General features: G+C 44.7%; 1 pseudogene; it reads left to right on the forward strand.

Annotated features, from left to right (window-relative positions):
* Positions 1 to 1,665: 1,665 nt before the first annotated feature.
* Positions 1,666 to 5,347, forward strand: LOC121300220 (annotated as a pseudogene).
* Positions 5,348 to 17,611: the final 12,264 nt, after the last annotated feature.

The raw sequence follows: 17,611 nt of genomic DNA on the forward strand, positions 1-17,611 counted from the left end.
AGAAATCAATATTTGGTGAAATAACCCTGATTTTCAAGTACATCTTTCATGTGTCTTGGCATGCTCTCCACCAGTCTTTCACATTGATGTTGGGTGACTTTATGCCACTCCTGGCGCAAAAATTCAAGCAGCTCGGCTTTGTTTGATGGCTTGTGACCATCCATCTTCCTCTTGATCACATTCCAGAGGTTTTCAATGGGGTTCAGGTCTAGAGATTGGGCTGGCCATGACTGGGTCTTGATCTGGTGGTCCTCCATCCACACCTTGATTGACCTGGCTGTGTGGCATGGAGCATTGTCCTGCTGGAAAAACCAAGTTGGGGAACATTGTCAGAGCAGAAGGAAGCAAGTTTTCTTCCAGGACAACCTTGTACTTGGCTTGATTCATGCCAAAGCTGCCCGATCCTCCACTACATTTCACAGTGGGTGCGAGACACTGTGGCTTGTAGGCCTCTCCAGGTCTACGTCTAACCATTAGACGACCAGGTGTTGGGCAAAGCTGAAAATTGGACTCATCTGGGGGTGCTTCAGCAAGGCTGGAATCGGGCAGATTTGTCTTTGTGAAGGACGCATGAATCAAGCTAAGTACAAGGTTGTCCTGGAAGAAAACTTGCTTCCTTCTGCTCTGACAATGTTCCCCAACTCTGAGGATTGGTTTTTCCAGCAGGACAATGCTCCATGGCTGACTAGGCCTCGGGTGACGCTGACGTGACGTGTAAGCCCGCCCCCCTGGGAGCTTACAATACGCACCGTGCAGAGACTCTCTTCCTCTTTTGCCTTCAGCCTTTGTAGGACTCTGAGCACGTAAGTTCTCTCTGTGAGATTTACTTTCACTGATTGTACTCGACAGCCTTGAGCTTGAGAAGCTGGCTACCGCCCCTTCTCTGAGTTTATTTCAGTGTTTGCTCCTTTGAGCACTATATATATATATATATATATTTCTCTTTTTCTCTTTCACGCTTTGCCTCGGCATCGCGTTCTTTCCACGTTGGCCCTCCGTCTTCCTTATATAAGAAAGTATAATAAATATATATATATATATAATATATATATATATATATATATATATTATATATATATATATATATATATATATATATATATATTTTGTTGGGTTTTTGCATGCCTATTCTCCCTAACAGGTTTTGAATAGAGTTTAGAGGACACGTTGCACGCCTGCAAGGCCACGCAATTTGCAGCCTCGGTCTCGCTTTTCGCCAGACCCGGAGTTTAGCATGTTACGTGCAGCCACTGTTAAACTACCACCCGCAGATTGTGTCCATCTCACCGAGTGGTCGCTGTCTTCGGTAGCTACGCTACTACTATCTGCACTCAGTGCAGCTGCAGTTCCTCAAAAAAAAACAAAAAAAACTTTTTTTCCCATACAAATATATAAGGAAGACTACCACTAACGACAACTTTCATTGCCCATTACTACAGGTAAGTATAGCACAGCTCCATTGTCTTTTAAGACCAAGACACTGTACTAGCACTTAGCATCTCCACTGTGCGGGTCAGCTGACGCTTCGGCGTTTAGTGCATAGTGTCTTTACACTCAGTACACGCGCTTCAGCGTTTCTAGTGTTAGCGCCTCGGCGCTTCGGAGCAGCGCTTTGGCGCTCTGTGCTTAGTGCCTCGGCACTTGGGGCCTGGTGCACGCACTTCGATGCCCGGCACTTCGGTGCTCGATGCTCGGTGCATCGACGCTCGACGCACGCACCTCAATTTTCTGCGCTTCAGCGCTCGACGCTTCGACATTCGGCGCTTCCGCATTCGACGCTCGGTGCATCAACGCCTCGACGCTCGATGCACGCACCTCGACGCTCTGCGCTTCGACGCTCGATGCACGCACCTCGACACTCGGTGCATCGATGCTCGGCGCTTCGACGCGAGGTGCACGCGCCTCAACGCTCGACGCTTCTGCGTTTGACGCTCGGCCCATTGACGCCTCGACGCTCGGTGCACACACCTCAACACTCGGCGCTTTGATGCTCAGCTCACGTACCTCGACGCTCCCGCGACCGTTCCCGTAGCCCGCCTATCTGACACAGAGGCCCCTCCCCTCGCAGGGAGCGCCCTCGCCGGTCACGGTCTCGCTCCATTTCACTCCGTCATGGGGGACGCTCTCGTTCCCCTCGCCGGGACAGACGCCATAGGGACAGGTCAGACATGGCTGAGCTCACATCCAAGATGTCCCAGTTTATAGATGTAATGATGGGTCAGCAATCACTCCTCATGTCGCTGACTAACAGGGCACCACAGACCACTGATGCTCCAGCCAGGCCGACAGCCGTCCAACCTGCTTTGCCTGCCCCAGTCGCCCAACAACCCCAGGGGGTTTGGGACGCTGATGCGATCTCCAGGGATGCATCAGAAAGTGAGCCTCCTGTTGAGGAGGATAGTTTGGAGGCCGAACTAATCTCTCACGACTCAGAGCAGGACACTGAGTTGGAGGTGTTGGACACCAATGACCCCTTGTGGTCACTGGTGGAGCGAGCAACTCGCCACTTAGGAATTGAGTGGCCAGTTGTGGAATTGCCTCGGAGGTCACTGTTTGAGTCACCATCTATGCGGTCTCCACAGCCCAGGACGCTCCCAGTCTTCCCAGACTTCATTAAGGAGGTGCAATCCACCTGGGGGACCCCAGCCTTTTCACCAGCAACTTCGCAGAAAGCTTCCACGTTTGCCATGCAGGGAGCGAGTGAGGCGGGACTGGCGTCTTTTCCACCAGTCGATGTCGCCTTCGCGGCCCTGGTCAAGACACAGATGCTCTCGGGCCTAACTAAGGACCCTGCATGTCCTAATCGACAGTGCAGGATCACGAAGGTTCATTTAAAAAAGGGCTATGCAGCGGCTACAGAGGCAGTCAGACTGTCCAATGTGGCAAGCCTCCTGTCAGTCTACCAGGCGTCGCTGGTGAAAGACCTCCCTGAGCACCTTTCGGCGTCTCTAAGGGCGGAATTGGCGTTGATCGCTCAATTCCTTGTTAAGATAGCCCAGCTAAATGCTCGGGCCCAGGGCAGGAGTATTGCATCTCTAGTAGTTGCCAGAAGGCAGCTCTGGCTCTCGCAGTCGAGAGTCCAAGAGCCTGACAAGGCCCCGTTACTAGACGCTCCCATCACACCAGGGCACATGTTTGGCCCAGCGGTGGAGGAGATGCCGCAGCGCTCTGCTAAAGCCCGGGAGGCATCCCAGCAGATGGCGAAGATGTGGTCTCATAAGCCCTTCCAGCCTAAGCGCCAACAGGAGCATCAGTGACGTAGAACACCACCACAGCACCTACCGCGGCCGTGGGGTGATAAGACACCTCCCTCAGCTTCAGCAGCGCGTGGTCAGCTTCCATCTTCTGGACCGTGGCGCGTAGAATGGCGCCCTAGAGGAGGTGGCAGGTCACGCCCTCGTGGTTCTGGCCAGGCCCCTCGGGGACGGGCACAGCCAAAGCAGCCCTGAGACATCCAGACAGCTATTAGCCCACCCTTACATCGTTCCACAGCTCCAGTTCTGGCAACAATGCACCAACGACATCTGGGTGTACAAAACCATTTCCACCGGGTACACCGTTCCGTTCCGGTTAAAGCCTCCCCCCTTCAGGGGGGTGGTCGTAACTGCAGTGAAGGACTCGGTTCAGTCCTCAGCTCTGAATACAGAGATACAGGCACTGCTCAGCAAGCGTGCCATTCAACAAGTAGACCCTGCTCTGATCGACCAAGGGTTCTATTCCAAATACTTCCTAGTGCCTAAAAAAGACTGCGGGTTCTGCCCTATTTTAGATCTGCGAGTACTGAACAGATACCTACGGCGGTTATCGTTCAGGATGCTTACGCACAGGCACATCATCCAGTCAGTCTGACACGGCGACTGATTTACCACCGTGGACCTGACAGATGGGTACCTTCACATTCCCATCTGTCCGAGTCACAGGAAGTATCTGCATTTCGCATTCCAGAGCAGGGTGTACGAGTTTTGTGTCCTCCCATTCGATCTGTCATTAGCTCCTCGAACCTTTTCGAAGTGTATGGACGGTATTCTAGCTCCCTTGCGGGCTCAAGGCATCCGACTGCTGAACTATCTGGACGACTGGCTCGACTGCGCGCAGTCGAAGGAGCAGCTGGCACAGCACACAGTGATGGTTACGGACCATCTACATCGGCTGGGTCTGAAGGTCAATTCAGAGAAGAGCCGCCTCGTGCCAAGCCAACAGACCGAATTCATGGGTCTGCATCTGGACTCAGTGTTCATGGAAGCGACCTTGTCGACACAAAGAGTTGCCTCGCTGGAACGGTGTCTCTCCCTGTTCAGATTGACAGAAACAATCAGCATGGAGCTGTGTCAGTGCATGCTGGGGCTGATGGCTGCTGCCTCACAAGCCCTTCCTTTGGGCTTATTACACCAGAGACCTCTACAGGCCTGGTTCAATGCCTTCGCGTTACATCCGCGGAGAGACAAACACCGCAGGTTGACGGTATCCTGAACCTGCTGGGAAGCACTACGCTGGTGGAAAGTTCCGTCAAACATCCAACAGGGCGTTCGCTTGGGTCCCATTTTCCGGAGGGAAGTGGTGACGACCGACGCTTCCAGCCAAGGTTGGGGAGCAGTCTGGAATGGCTCAGGGACCCACGGAGTGTGGTCAGGACCCTGGAGGTCAGCCCACATCAATGCTCTGCCCTACGGCAATTCTTGCCAGTGCTCCTAGACAAGCACGCACGCACGTATTGTTGCGGCCGGACAACACCACGGTTGTGGCGTATATCAACCGCCAGGGCGGCCTATGGTCACCCCGCCTTCATTGAATGGTAACACGGCTGTTGCTATGGGCACAGCCACGTTTGATCTCTCTGCGCGCGGTTCACCTACCAGGCAGAGCCAATTATGCAGCAGACCTCCTATCCAGAGGAGGCCCTCTGGCAGGGGAATGGTGTCTCCACCCACAGGTGGTAGAACGCATCTGGGAATGGTTCGGCATAGCGCAAGTGGATCTCTTTGCTTCGCGAGAGACCACGCACTGCCCCCTATGGTTCTCGGTGAGGGACCCCGACAGCCCCCTAGGAGTCGACGCACTGGCTCACGAATGGCCGCCAGTCCTCCTATATGCGTTTCCACCGATTCCGATGCTCCCCGCCCTCTTAGAGAAGGTCAGGGTACAGCAAGTGACAGTGATTCTGATCGCTCCTCTGTGGCCTCAGAGAATTTGGTTTCCGAGCGTGGTGCAGTTACTGCACGGTCAACCGCGGGAGCTTCCCCTGCGAGCAGACCTATTGTCCGAGGCCGAAGGACGGCTTTGGCACCCCAACCCCAAGCTCATGCAGCTATGGGCTTGGCCTCTGAGCGGAAGTGCCTGTCAGCCTTAGGGCTTTCGACGGTGGTAATTTCGACCATCCAGAGCGCTAGGGCAGCTGTTCCAGGATTGGTGTCTGGAGGGGGACAATGACCCAATCTCTTGTCCTATGGCAGTGATATTACAGTTTCTACAGAAACTGTTAGATGAAGGGAAGTCTCCCTCTACACTTAAAGTGTATTTAGCTGCCATATCAGCTTGCCATGTACGAATTGACGGATTATCACCAGGTTGCCATTTTTTGGCATCTCAGTTCCTTAAAGGCGCAAGATGCTTGCGACCTCCAAGAATGACCAACTTACCGTCATGGAGCCTTGACCTGGTGCTAGAAGCCCTAGAAGCACCGTTCGAGCCTCTCCACACAGTGGATATGAAGCTCATGTCTATAAAAACTGCGTTTTTGCTGTCAGTAGTGTCAGCAAAACGCGTCAGCGAGTTACATGCACTGTCAGTGCATCCTTCATGTATCCGCTTTGCAGGAGACGGTTCTAAGGTCTCAATGCGCCCAAATCCAGCATTTTTACCAAAGGTTATATCTCCGTTCCACATGAACCAGCCGGTCGAGTTGATGGCGTTCCATCCTCCTCCCTTTTCCTCTCCAGAGGAACAACGGTTACACATGCTCTGCCCTGTGCGGGCATTGAGGTGTTATATTGACCATACAACAACCGTGAGGCAAACAGAACTACTGTTCACATGCCATGGTTTAAGACCTTGGGTCAGCCATTGTCAAAACAACGCCTTTCTCACTGGATAGTGGATGCTATTAAATTAGCCTATGAGTCTGCAGGCCTTCCACCGCCAGGGCAGTTGAAGGCGAATTCCACTAGGGGTATGGCAACGTCCTGGGCCCTCTTTAGAGGGGTGCCAGTGTCTGATATTTGCGTGGCAGCCAGTTGGGCTTCACCGCATACCTTTATGAGGTTTTACAGATTAAACGTGCTGGATTCCTCTGCTCCATTATTTGGAGCATCTGTACTACACTCTATGGCACCTCAGGATGCCAACATAGTGTTTAATACCCCACCTTAGGACAGGTGTCATTGCAAGCATAGAAGCTGAGGTGCAGCTCCGCATATGCCTAGATGTATTGCCGAGAATCCTCCCTCGCGACGGCTTGGGTACACTGTTCCCATACCTTGATGGTTATTTTCGAATTGAAAGGGAAGGATAGGTTGCGGATGCAACCCCGGTCCCCTGAAAGAGAAAATAACCATCAATTCTCGAGGTCGCTCCGGAAGCCTTCACGGCCTGAAGAGCAAAAGAGGAAGAGAGTCTCTGCGCGCTCCATATTGTAAGTTCCCATGGGGGCGGGCTTACACATCAGCTCGCATGGAGGCCTATCGGCAGCTTTGCTATAAAGCTCAGCCAATCCTACTGCCTGATGGCAATATCCGCATACCTTGATGGTTATTTTCTCTTTCAGGGGACCGGGGTTGCATCCGCAACCTATTGATATAAAGTTCATTTAAAGCAGTCAAGTCATCTGCAGGGAAACTACTTGGGGGAATAATGGTGTCTGTAGTCTCAAGCAGATTCTCAAAAAAGGCAGCAAGAAATGTTACCTGTGTGCTTCATTTCATTTATTGCAACAGATAAACTTCAGTTTTAAAAAATGTGTTAGTAATAATAATATTAATATTGTGAGATGGAAGCAGATAAATTTAAAGTATATCTATTGAAGCACAATATTTATTTATTTAAGACTTTGTCCTTAGAAATACACTATCAGTGGAAGATTCTGAAAGAGCTGTTCAAGATAGTCTAATCAAGACAGCCCTGTTCAGACAGCATCTGTAAACCTCACAACCCTCCACTATACTGGACTCTATGGCACCCAGTTGCACCAGTTCTTGCATCAGCTTGTTCTTGCACTGACTGATTTGCTCCATACCTTGCACTCTAATACTGCTATTCATTATAACTACTTCCTGTATCATGACTTGATTTTACTCTTATAAGTATCTGTATTCACGTTTTTTGGGGTTTTTTTTTTGTAATTGCTCTTATTTGAAATCGTTCTTATCCATTTATCATATTTACTACATGCTCTTAATGGACTTTACTCGTATAAGTAAATATTTTTAGCTATAAGTTGACAGTTCTTAGTCAAACATGCTCTTAAATGTAATTATTTAATGTATTCTTTATTTTGCTCTTATCTGATTTTGATCTTATTGTCTTCGGATTTTACTGTACCTGATAACTGCTCTTATCTGTAATGTGATATTTTATAATGTGATATTTCATACTGTGATATTTTGTAACAATTGTAAGCCACCCTAGATAAGGGTGCCTGCTAATAAATAAATAAATAAATAAATAATAAAGAAGGATGAAGTGTCCCTGTTACTTGTAAATACAAGACAAGTCATTCGAGCTGCTATCTTTATTGGTAGCACTTTCAGAATAAAAAATGCACCTGATGATTTGACAATGATCACTGTGTTAGTTATTGCCATGTAATCAAGTTCAGTGCCATTTACCTTTCAAAATAGTAGCTCAATAGACATTAAATATACATGTGTTTATACTATTTATAAATGTCTCAATTGTCCACTATGAAGTGTAAAATGCCCTGGTCTGAAAACAAGCTTGAAGTGTGGGGAAGGAGGCGGGTCCTAAACACCTGATTGTTGTTTTGTTATCACATGACATGAAGTGAATATCTGCAATGTGTCACAAGAACACTGCACCTATATCAACACACAACTCATGAAGCACAGCCTGTTACTCCACTTGAACACTGAACAGAGGAATGTCCTTTCTGTCCCTTCTCTGCAAGATGATTCTGCTAAAACACTGCAAGAAATGATCCTTCAGTGTGTATTGCTAATTACAGCCCTTGGTAATTATAATATTTTACTATTGTAAAATTAACAGCTATTATATTATTATTATTATTATTATTATTATTATTATTATTATTATTATTATTATTATTATTATTATTATTATTATTATTATTATTATTTCAGATCTTGTCTCTGGAAATGTAGTCACACAGGCTGTTCCCATAATAACAGTTCGAGTAGGAGAAACTGTTCTTTTACCATGCAGTTATACAGACAAGTCTTAGCACCTACCTCCTCTACTGGTACAGGCATGATGGAGAAACAGGACCTCAGTTTTTAATACGGAGGTGGGAAGACAATGTAGAATCCAGAGCGGATGGATTTGAAACCCGCTTTTCAATGGAAGCAAAAGCTGTGGAAAAATTACTTTCAAAGTTGAAGACTCTCAGTTGAAAGATGGCACCATTTATTACTGTGCTTTTCGTGAGTCACAGTGTTGGGAATCCTACACAGCTTGTGCAAAAACTGCATTAGAAAAAAACAAAAGCAAAAGGAGAATTACTAGATGAAGATGTTTTGTAAAAGCATTGTTGGTTTACAACATTTACAAACCACAAAAACCAAATATGTGTGATGGAATGAAGCCAAAGCTGTAGGTTGTGCTGCACAGTAACATATATAACAAGATCAAAGTCTAACACATACAGAAACTCATAAGCTTGGACTCCCATGATTCTTCTAAATTGCAAACAATAATATAGTTCCTTTACAATATGAACTCCATCCTCCTGATGTCACAATATAAAGCCTACCCCCCTCCCTTTTACGCAAGAATTAATCTCACTTCCCTCTTTTCCCCAGATCTAATCACATCATACTTAAGGAAGAAAACTTGGGATCATATGCCCCCATTTAAAATATACAAAAACACATTTATACCAGAGGGATGCCATCATAGAACCTCGATAGAGAGCAGTATTTTCTGGTAGTTTACCACACTGGTTAGAGCTGCAGTTCTGGCAAGGTAAATATGCCTTTATTGTAACCAAAACTATCAATCAGTATAACTGTTCAAAACCTGGGTTATACCCTCTAAACAGATACAGTAGCTTCACATGCTCCCCATCCTGCTGCTTCTCCTCCAGCCCTCAGTCTGCCATTTCACGCGATCCTGTGGCTTCTCCAGACATTCTCTGACCCTCGTCTCTGAATCTCCAGTGACATTAAGCAACTCATTTATCCTCTCAACTCTGCTGTTTCTTCAGTTTCTGACAGCCTGGATACATTTGATAACAGGATTACTCATCTGGAATGATCAGCTCCCCCTCCCATCAGCCACTTCAGCAGCCTGCCACTTCTGCGTCTTTCACCGCCCTGCCACTGCCAATCTTCACGCTCGTAACTGCTTCTCGTTCTGCCTCCTCCTCCACTTCAATGGTTCATTAGCACATTCTCTCCTCAGATTAGATGCAGTATAATCAAAGGTAAAGATGTTAACTCGACTTCAGTTCTTATTTGTGCATCAGATCATGGGGTTGTAGACTGCAGAGACCTAGCTGTTACCCTTAAATCTTGGGATCTTCAGCTCCAAAAAATTGTACTCTTGGTGAATTTCTCTTCGCTTTTTGTTTTCCAGAGATGTTTTATGTGAAGTTGACTCTCTCTGGCTGCAAGAAGCGGATTCGTATTTGTTTAACATTTTCAACCTCTCTAGATATTGCAGCACTATTTTTAAGAATATCACAAAGTGTATTTAGCAGAAACAGCATCCGGTCTAGAATTGGATAACACCCTTATAGACTGGTCCCAACCTGATCCTGATCTGCTCAATAGGTTTACATGACAATCAACCCTCCTTACTGCTTCAGATCCCCTTCACCTTTCAACCACAATTGCATTCTGACTTTCCTTGATCATGCAAAAGATAATCTATACCTCTGCCTGGATACCCTCAATGCTTATCTCGCTGGTATCCAGTACTGTTATCACCTCCCATATATTTCTTCAAATCCTCTCTCGTCTATCCCCACAGTTTACCTTCTCCTCAAGAGGATGGCAAATACCTATCACTACTGATATTCTCTTTCACCTTCTCTCAATCATCATTCAAGGCTGTTTCTCACCTTTAGATGATCTAGTCATTAAACCCCTTTCTTTCTGCCTTCTTTGGTTTTCTCCAGTGTTATTTCCTTCCAATTTTTTCCTCTGTAGGTCTTTGTTCCTGCAACCTCTCTCTCACCCCGACTCAATATCTTCTCTTTCTACACATCTACAAAGCCAACCAGTTCCACCAGAGTCAATTCATGCAGCTCTATAAACTCAGCTCTCCTCTTTGCCCTTATTCATCTCTCCAGATATCTTTCCTGTCGCAAACACTGCAAACTGATCCCCTTTATATTAATACTATCCACACTGCCATAACAAAAAAACTTGTGTTTTTCTTGTCTCATTTCTAAAGCTAGTCTGCCCCTTCAATTATATCTCCCTGTGGCAAAGCACAGCTCTGCCCTTTAGAAATTGGCAGGGATGGGGTTAAATTCCCCTACCTGCCTTGGTTCATTGTGTTCAGGTGGCTGGGGTTGATTAGACGATTAGTTTAATTAACGATCAATCAGCGCCCAGCCACCTGACATAAAAGGAGGCCTCTGCTTCTCATTTGGGAGGAGGGAGTTGAGGAAGCAAGGAAGTTTGGACTGGGTGCAGTCTTACATCTGCTGCAGCAGAGTCTTCCATCTGCTCTTCTCTCCACAACATCTCTTTTGCCCCACAGAGTTTTGCTAGTATGTGGGGGCCACCTCTCCAAATCTATCCTGATTTTCTTTGCTCTTCCTGTTGTTTCCCTCTAGGCTCCCCTTGGGAGAAGTAACGCTTGCTTCCAAGCCTTGCAAGCCAATTGGTTCGGTCTCAGCTACGCAAGGGCGGCTCTCCATGAACCAAAGGGAAACCCTGTACTCCTTCCTATATATCTGCTTTCTTCTGTACCAGTCTCCCTCTCTGGAGAGCCTCTTTACATGTTTATTTCCTTCTCTTTTCAGCATTCCTGTCTCCCTGTGAAGTGAAAGGTACACAGCCAATAAAAATATACATTATATGTGGGAGATACTGAAATAGAAGAAGGAATCTATGAAAAAAAATCTAGGAGTTTATGTTGATTCAGACATGTCTTCATCTAGACAATGTGGGGGAAGGTATAAAAAAGCCCTACAAAATGCTCAGCTATCTAGTGAAAAGTGTTGAATTTAAATCAAGGGAAGTAATGCTAAAACTTTACAATGCATTAGTAAGACCTCATCGAAAATATTGTGTTCAATTCTGGTCACCTCACTACAAAAAGGATATTGCTGCTCTACAAAGAGTGGAAAGAAGACTGACCAGAATTATTCCAGGTTTAAAATGAATGTCATATGCAGACAGGCTAAAATAATTGAATCTATTCAGTCTTGAACAAAGAAGATTATGCGGCAATCTGATTCAAGCATAAAAAAATTCTAAAAGGTATTGACAATGTCGACCCAAGGAACTTTTTTGACCTGAAGAAAGAAACCAGGGCTCACAAATGAGATTAGATAAATGGGCATTCAGAATAGAAAATAGGAGGCACTTTTTTTACACAGAGAATTGTGTCTGGAATCAACTTGTCAGTAAATGTTGTTGAAGCTGACACCCTGGGATCTTTCAAGAAACTGGTTGATGATATTCTGGGATCAATAAGCTACAAACTAAACGAGCAAGAGGGGCCGAATGGCCTGCTGTCGTTTGTAACCTTCCTTATGTTCTTATCTCTTCTCTGGCATGCTCCTGTCGCTTATTCTTTAGCAAAATACCGCTAATTCACTGCTTCCTCACCGCTTCCTCACCAACTACTTCATGCAGCTCCTAGTTCACGCCCTGGTACTGTCCCGCCCTGACTACTGCAAATCCCTCCGGGCCGACCTCCCTGCTTTTGCTATCCATCTGCTCTAGCTCATCCAAAATTTGCTGCTCGCCTTGTCTTTTCCCTTCCTTGTTTCTCCCACACTGTTCTGCTGCTGTGCTCCCTCCACTGGCTCACTATCGCATCTCCCATCCAATTCAAAACTCATGTACTCGCCTATCGCTGTCTCGACCTTTCTGTTCCTTCCTATCTCCAGACTATTATTTCTTCCTACATCCCCTCACGCCCCCTCTGCTCCTCCGCCACCGGAAGTTTAGCTGTACCCTCTCTCCTCCCTGTGCTCCCCCACTTCCAGAGCCCGCTCCTTCTCCACCCTTGCCCCTCAGTGGTGGAACTGACAACCTTCCAGCACCTCCACAAGACACAACTGTAAAGACAGCATCTGTAAACCTCACGACCCTCGAATATACTGGACTATATGGCACCCAACTGTATCAGTACTTGCATCACCTTGTACTTGCACTTAACTGCTCCACACGTTGCTGTATTCCACTACTGCTCTCAATTAGAACTATACTTTCTGTATCTTGTACTTGATTTTACTCTTAAAGGTAATCATATTTATGTTTTTTGTAATTGCTCTTACTTGAAATAGTTCTTATCCATTTGTTGTACTACTACTTGCTCTTAATGGAATTTACTTTTACAAGCAAATATTTTTACTATAAGTTTAACTGCTCTTTTCCAAAGTCGCCCTCAAACTTAGTTATTTAATGTATTTTTTATTTTCTCCTATTTGAATGTGCTCCTGTTTACTAATGAATTTATTGCATTTTATAACTGCTCTTAGCTGTATTGTACAAAATATCACAACGGTCACCCTGGATAAGGGCATCTGCTAAGAAATTATAATAATAATAATAATAATAATAATAATAATAATAATAATAGCCAAGTGTGAAAAAAAGCTCCTTACCATGGTAACTTATTGTAGCGCGCACGGGGGAAGGCAGCAGCAGGGCTGGTAGGTGATGTAATCACAAAAAAGATATAAGCCTGATGTATGCTCCTTGAAAAGGAGCCAGCTATTTTGTACAGTGGTATCGACGCTATGCTTCAGTGCAATAGGTCCCTGGTTCGCACCTGCTCTCTGCTTGTGTGTGGATTGCCTTGCCCTGTGTGATACACCTGCCTGATTTAACCTATTTCTTTATAGTATTCTCATATGACTTTTATAGTTGCTTTAGGTAAGGTACTTGAACAAGCTAATTTACATTTTCATGAGAAACTCGTGTTTCCTTTCCTAAGTGGGCGTTGAAATCAACACGTAAATGAGAAGCTGCACCAGATGTTGTTTGGTGAATGCTGCAGTTTTCCTGTGACTCCAATAGAACTTTTTACGTGCAAGGCTAAAAACACCACTAGATGTCGCTGTGTCTCAGTGTAAGATCCTATGAATAAACAAGTAATTTAGGCAATACAGTCACTTCTGGAAATAAGGATGTGACAGATTGGCCGATGGTCAGACAATGCACTATAATGCAGTCCAGAGCCAGGTGGCAAAACTAAACACAAAATAAACAACAACAACAAATTCAGATACTTAGAGCTTGCCATACTTGCTTAGTGATTAATGATTATTTTTTATATCCAGTTTATATTTGCCTTTAGTTCTACAGACGTGCATGATATTAGCCATGGTCCATGAATACAGAGAATAAAACCACAGGACTGGTTATTTTTTCAAAGGCATTTTCTGCCTTGGCAGGAAACCAAATGGAAGTGTGGGTGTGATGCATCCTTTTCGTCATCATCATCACACGATATGAAATTAACATTAATAATATGTCACAGATGAACCCCACACCCACATGAGGAGGAAGCTTGTAGACAGAGCAGATCACTTATCCATGTTCATATGAAGGTGATACAGGGGAATCTCTATCTTTCTGAGTAGATTAATCTGCAAGACTGCAAACAATGATCATTCAATTTGCAATGCTAGTCCTTGCCACTGGTAATTTCTGTTTTCTGTTAATTTATTTACCAAGTTATAATAATAATAATAATAATAATAATAATAATAATAATAATTCAGTCAAATACAGTCTCATCATTAATAAAGCATGATGTTTAATTTATTTGCTTAATTATTTATTTCAGATCTTGTCTCTGGAAATACAGTTTCACAAGATGATCGTTCAAGGGCAGTTCGTGAGGGAGAAACTGTTGAGCTTACTTGTAAATATACTACAAGTTTCACCTACTATGCTCTTGCTTGGTATCAGCATACCCAAGGGAAGCCCCTTCTCTATTTAACTCAGAGGCAGGAGGACAATTCTGAGCACCGCGCTACTAACCTGGACAGACGTTTTTCCACACAGTTAAAAACCAGGGACAAGGTGACAACTTTAGCAATTGCCAGTACGAAGCTGGAAGACTCTGCCACATACTACTGTGCTTTGTTCGACCCACAGTGCTGCATGCGAGTGCTGATCTAGTGCAAAATCTAAACCAGGATGCAGAACAGTCCCTAGCTGCAGCTGTGGTGTGTTTTATATAGTTTTAGCTCCAAAGTGCATGACTGAACAGGAAATAATAACCACCTAGATCAGTCAGTGGTCTGTGTGTTCTGTAATATTACAAAGCCCATAGTGTCCCATTGATGAGCTAATTGATGCCTTGTGTTAATAAATCTACAATAAACTTAGTCAAGCAGACAAACACTGTGGCTAGTGCCTTGTTACTAAGTGTGCTAATTACAAACTGCATGTGGTGCTGTCTGTTTCTATATATCAGTTCGGGAGGGATAGTCCACATGTTTCACTCCTCTAACCCACTCCTGATCACTCATGATTAACACACTAATCAGAATTATCATTGTTGTATTCACATAGCACTTTGTGATAACTCCTAGGCAGGGTCAGAAGGCAAAACTGTACCAGAAATGATAACTCCAACTTGCAAGGTAATGGATAAAATGCTTACTAAACAACAATAAATATGATCAGAATAGGCAGTGTACACAAACTGGAGTATAAACAAAAGAAATACAAAGCTACAAATTATATGTGCCTATAGACGCTACTCCCAATGTAAAGGGCGGTCCACTTGCAGGAACCTGCACTCACACACCCTCTGCATACATTGACAGGATTTAAAATCCTGTAACTAAACACTGTCCTTTACACAAGCTCTGAGTTGAGTTGATTTCTTCTTACTCGCCAGCCAAGCAGCAGGAGTGGAAACAATGGTCTGCAACACAATGGCCGGGTTTCCATAGAAAAAGAAAAATAAGTGTCACAAGTGTGAATGGGAACACACAGTGGGGATTTGGATAAAAAGGACAGGCAGGAAGCAGAAAGAGACAGAGTGCAGCAGCGGCAGAGACAGGAAGCCGGAAGCTAAGCCGCGGAGCAGCAGGGAAAGGAGAGTGGATTTTGGAAGATCCAGCACAAGGAACAGAGAACGTGGATTCAAACAGAAAGAGACTACGGATGAAAGAAAGGAAGAATTGGTAGGACGGAAAAGGAAACAGATATTGGACTCTTGTTGTAGGGTAACTACTGGTGGTAGGTGGTTAACCTATTGATCGGGACTGTGTTTACATTCTGCCATTGTGTTTATTTTCCTGTTTTTTTTTCAGTTCTCCCTTTTGTTTTGGATTACTTTTCTCTTTTTACTTCCTATGCTCTTCTTACGCACCCTTTATTTTTGTGGATACTTACTGTTTTATGGTGTTTTTAGAGACTACTTTTTACAAACCACACGAGACGCATTGGAGGATTTTTACCAGTTATGATTTTGTTTTATTTTTTGAATCGTGTCTTGAGTTAATTGCTGCATAAAATTACATTATCTTACATGGTTGGTTTTAAGCGGACCGGAACGTGTTGGAGGGATCGTTTCAGGGTCTAGAGGTGGCCCCAGGAGTCCTACAACCTGTGGAGAGAGAGTTTATACTCGCCGGTTCCCAGATATGGAGAAATAGATACGCAAGAGACAAAGATAGGCTAAGGGGAAGTAACCACCTGCAACACTAAAGTATAGGTGTCATCTTACTTACCGTTGTATGTGGTCCTGACAGCCTCCTTTTTGTCTTTTCTCTTTCTCCTAGACATCTCCGGGATCCTCATCATCAGTTGGTGGCCAATCACAGGCTTTTCTCGGCAAGGAGGATTAGCAGCGTTTCGGCACGTGGGACGGTTAGCGGCAGGACGGGTTTGGTCGCTTATCCCAGGACAGTATTTGCCTCGGATTACGCACTCTATTTCTGGACTTGCTGGTTCAGCTAAGAACAAACTTTTTTTTTTTTTTATTTTACCCACGGGAGAGGAATGCCCTGGTTTTAATTTTTGCAGTGTTGTGTGCGTGTTTGTTTGGTTTCTTTTTTTAAATACTTTACCCTGTGGAGAAACAATAAAACTTGTTTTAACCTATTTGGTTCTCCTGAGTTTGTGTGTCGGATCCCTGGGAATCAAAAGAACCTGTCTAGGGAAGGTTATTATCATTCGGTCACAAAGGTCCTTGCCCTTTTCAAACACAAGGTGGCGTAGTCAGTGCTTACTAATTGTATATTTACTTACGGTTGGCCCTGGTCATCCCACCCGTGACATAAGTCTCACCTTTTTCTCATGCTATTTTGGCAGTACCTTTCATTTAGTTTAGGTTTCCATGTAATTTTCTTTTAGCCAGAGAAATTATCCTTCCAAATGCAAATAACCTAATTAATATTGAAGAACTGGAGAGTATATTTAAACGTTTCTGTCTGAGTTCCAATCTGACCTTGCTCCACGAGGTATACGGTACAGCGTTCTTAAACTGTGTTTCCACTGAGGTTTCAGCTTGTATTGAAGCACTGCAAGGGCAGCCTGCCTCATTTACACACCAAAAAAGCGTTACACAGTTATTATTATTAATTCATAAGAAAGCAAGGTGTTGTATTTGCTTCACATTTTGACTGCATATTTATTTATTGGAGCTAAAATGCCAGCAGTTTTTTCTAGTATTTTTTAGCTTATCAAACAACTTGACTAATTGGTAATCATTTGAAACGTTGAATAAAATAAATAAAATTAAAAAAAAACCCTTGTACTGTATGCATTTTTTTTTCCTGTTTGGTCAAAGAAGATTTCCAGGGCTACTTGCAGCACATATCAGATAACAAAGGATTATCAGATAATAGAGGCCTTTATTTATAATAGAAACTTGTGCAAGGTTATGTCACAAACAGGATTTTCACTGCTGAATTTTGTAAGCAATAGGTACGTCTTTCGGACATGTTTCCATGTCAATTGCACAGCTTTTTAGTGTGAGAAGTGATTTGCACCCCTTTAAATGTGTACAATGTTTCAGATGAGCTCTTCCTATAGTGTGAGGCATGTCTGTGGTATGTGCTGCTACACCACAGAAGTCATGACAGTGGAGAGAGGGTCTGGAGTTTCTCAACTGCGTGGAAACCAGGCCAATGCTGACTCTATCAGTCCTGGCTCATCAGACCAGTGTGTGCAGCTCTATCCATCCTGACTCATCAGCCCAGTGTGTGCAGCTATCAGAGCCCAGTGTGTGCAGCATCAGTCCTGGCTCATCAGCCCAGTGTGTGCAGCTC

The sequence above is a fragment of the Polyodon spathula genome, chromosome 25 (assembly GCF_017654505.1).
Source record: "Polyodon spathula isolate WHYD16114869_AA chromosome 25, ASM1765450v1, whole genome shotgun sequence".
Taxonomy (NCBI): Eukaryota; Metazoa; Chordata; class Actinopteri; order Acipenseriformes; family Polyodontidae; genus Polyodon; species Polyodon spathula.